We start from the raw sequence: 3,964 nt of genomic DNA on the forward strand, positions 1-3,964 counted from the left end.
AAAAAAAAAAAAAAAAAAAAAAAAAAAAAAAAAAAATGTATATTCAGGTTCTTTGCCCATTTTTAAATCATATTATTCAGGTTTTTGCTATTGTGTGCGATAGTTGCATATTTTGGATAACAACCCCTTCCCAGGTTTATGGTTTGCGAGTGTTTCCTCCCACTGTGTAGGTCGTCCTTTCACTGTGTTGACCGTTTCCTTTGCCATGTAAAAGCTTTTTTTTTTTTTTTTTTTTCCCTTTTTTGTCTTTTTTCGTGACTGGCAATGGATCGCAACCCTCAGTGTCACGCCCGTACCCGACCAGGACCGGCAACGGGATCGCAACCCTCGGTGTCACGCCCGCACCTCACTCAGCCAGTGAGCGGCCGGTCTGTATGTGGGATCCGAACCCTAGGCGGGAGCGCCGCCACGCTCCCAAGCGGCGCACTGTAGCAGTGCGCCACCGGGCCGGCCCGTAAAAGCTTTTTAATTTGACATAGTCCCACTTGATTATTTTTGCTTTTGTTGGGTGTGTTAAAAAAGAGAGAGGACTCAAATAAGGCTATAAAAGAAAGAGGAGACATTACAACTAATAACACAGAAATATAAGGGATCAAAAGAGACTGTTATGAACAGCTATATATCAACAAATTGGAAAATCTAGAAGAAATGGATAAATTACTGGACATGTATGACTTACCAAGGTTGAATCATGAAGAACCAGAAAATATAAACTGACCAATAATGAGTAAAGAGACTGAAGCAGTAATAAAAGCCCTCCCAACAAAGAAAACCCACAGCTTCACTGCAGAACTCTACCAAACATTTCAAGAAGGACTAATACAAATTCTTCTCAAACTCGTCCAAAAAATTGAAAAGGAAAGAATGCTTTCAAACCTATTCTACAAGGCCTCCATTACCTTCATACCAAAATCAGAAAAAAGGACACAAAATACACACAGAAAGAAAACTCAGACCAATATCCCTAATGAACGTAGATGAGAAAATCCTCAACAAATTACTAGCAAACCAAATCCAGTAACACATTAAAAAGATCATTCACCATGATCAAGTGGGATTCATCCCAGGGATGCAAGGATGGTTCAACATATACAAATCAATAAACATGATACATCACAACAAAATGAAGGAAAAAAATTACATGATCATTTCAATAGATGCAGAAAAAGAATTTGATAAAATCTAATACCACTTCATGATAAAAACACTCAAAAAATTAGGTGTATTGAAGGAGTGTACCTCAATACAATAAAGGCCATATACAACAAATCCACAACTACATATTATACTGAATGGAAAAAAATAACTACTATTATACCTAGAGGCATTTCCTCTGAGATCTGGAACAACACAAAGATGCCTACTTTCCTCACTCTTATTCAATGTAGTACTAGAAGTTCTAGCCAAGGCAATAAGACAAGAGAAAGCAAAAAATGGGCATTCAAACTGGAAAGGAGGAAGTCAAACTATCCCTATTTTCAGATGACATGATCTTATACATGGAAAACCTTAAAGAATCCATCAAAAAATTATTAGAATAAATTAATTTAGTAAAGTGTCAGAATAAAAAATCAATACACAAAAATCAATAGTGTTTCTATTTGCCAATAATGAAATATCTGAAGAAATCAAGAAAGTAGCCTCATCCACAATAATCACCAAAAAAAAAAAAAAAAAAAAGAAAAGAAAGAAAGAAAGAAAAAAGAAAAAAATACTTAGGAATAAATTTAATCAAGGAGGTTAAGGACCTCTAAAATGAAAACTAGAAAACAGTGGTGAAAGTAACTGAAGAGGACACAAATAAATGAAAACATAACCCATTTTCATGGTTTGGAAGAATTAACATAAACATATCAATATTACACAGAGCAATCTACAGATTCAACACAGGACCTATCAAAATACCAATGGCATTCTTCATAGAAATAGAAAAAATGATCTTAAAATTTGTATGAAATTACAAAAGACCCTATATAGCCAAAGCAATCTTGAGCAAAAAGAACAAAGTTGGAAGCATTATATTTCAAAACATACTATAAAGCTATAGTAACCAAAGCAGCATAGTACTGGCATAAAAACAGACAAATATACCAATGGAACAGAATAGAGATCCCATAAATAAACCCATACACTTATTGCCAACTGATGTTTGACAAAGATGCCACTCTGGAAAGGACGGTCTCTTCAATTTTTCTGGGAAAACTGGATATCCACATGCAGAAGAATGAAACTAGACCCCTACCTCTCAGCATACACAAAAATCACTCACCTACATTTAAGACCCAAAACTATGAAACTACTAGAAGAAAACTTATGGGAAATGCTAGACGAAATGGGAGTGAACAGCCCTTTTTTGAGAAAGACTACAATGGCACGGGCAACTAAAGCAAAAATACACAACTGAGACTACATCAAACTAAAAAGCTTCTGCAGAGCAACAGACACAAACAACAAAGTGAAGACACACCCTATGGAATGGGAGAAAGTATTTGCAAAGTATACATCAGAAAAGGGGCTAATATCCTGAATATATAAGGAATTCAAGCAACTCAACAGCAAAGAAAACAAATAACCCAATTAAAAAATGGGCCAAGGACCTGAACAGACATTTCTCAAAAGACATACAAATGGCCAACATGCACATGAAAAAATGCTCAATATCACTAATTATCAAGGAAATGCAAATTAAAACCACACTGAGATATCATATCACCCTAGTTAGAATGGTTATTATCAAAAAAACAGAATAATAAATGCTGAAGAGGAGGGGGAAAAAAGGGAATTCTGCGTTGTTGATGGGAATGTAAATTGGTAATCCATTGTGGAAAACAGTATGGAGATTCCTCAGAAAACTGAAAATAGATCTACCTTACAATCCAGCTATCTCACTACTGGGTATAATACATAGCTAAAGGAAATGAAATCATTATATCAAAGACACCTGCACTCCCATGTTCATTGCAGCACTATTCACAATAGCCAAGAGATGGAATCAACTTGAATGCCCATCAATGGATAAATGCATTTAAAAAACTGTGGGGCTGGCCCGGTGGCGCACTGGAGAGTGCACCGCTTGGGAGCGCAGCGGCGCTCCCGCTGAAGGTTCGGATCCCATGTGGAGACCGGTTCCCGCTCACAGGCTGAGCGTGGTGTGGGCGCAACACTGAGGGTTGTAATCCCATTACTGGTCAGTAAAAAAAAAAAAGACAAAAAGGAAAAAATAAATAAATAAATAAATAAATAAATAAAAACCTGTGATATATATACACAATGGATAATATTCAGCTATAAAAAAAGAAAAGAGAAAAAGAAATCCTGTCATTTGCAGCAGCATGGATAGAACTGGAATCCATCATGTTAAGTGAAGTAAGTCAGGGACAGAAAAAAAAAAATACAGCATGATCTTTCTCATAGGTGGAATCTTAAAAAAAAAGAAAGTGGTTCTCATAGAAGTAGAGAGTAGAATAATGGTTACCAGAGGCTGGGATGGGAGGAGGGAAGAGGGTAAGAGAAGAGGTGGACTAGTGGGTACAAAAATACACTGTCTACCCTATGTGAATCATGTGCAGTATATGCATGTATTAAACAATGCGTTGTACCCCACAAATCTGCACCAGTAAATGTTAAAAAATAAATAAATATGGCTGAAGAGATCTTGCTTCTTAATTCTACTCTGAATGCAGAAAGAAGTCAGCCCCACCACACAGGAACAGCAGCAAACACTTACAAATGCTCACTTTTTTGGTTGTTGTTATTGCTCAAATCTTCTATGACTTTATATTTTGTCTGTTCTGTGAGAGAACAAAATTACAACAAGTTCAATTAAAGATCTCTATTGGCTTTATCGCGATTCCAGAATTGGACAACACATTCCATAAAATAGAATAAGTGCTCCCTAAGTGCTCACTTTTAAAATTTATTGTTCTAAGAAGTTTAAGTATGTTAATCCTCACATAACCTTATA

This window comes from Galeopterus variegatus, unplaced genomic scaffold (genome assembly GCF_000696425.1).
Source record: "Galeopterus variegatus unplaced genomic scaffold, G_variegatus-3.0.2 Scaffold3216, whole genome shotgun sequence".
In the NCBI taxonomy this organism is placed as follows: Eukaryota; Metazoa; Chordata; class Mammalia; order Dermoptera; family Cynocephalidae; genus Galeopterus; species Galeopterus variegatus.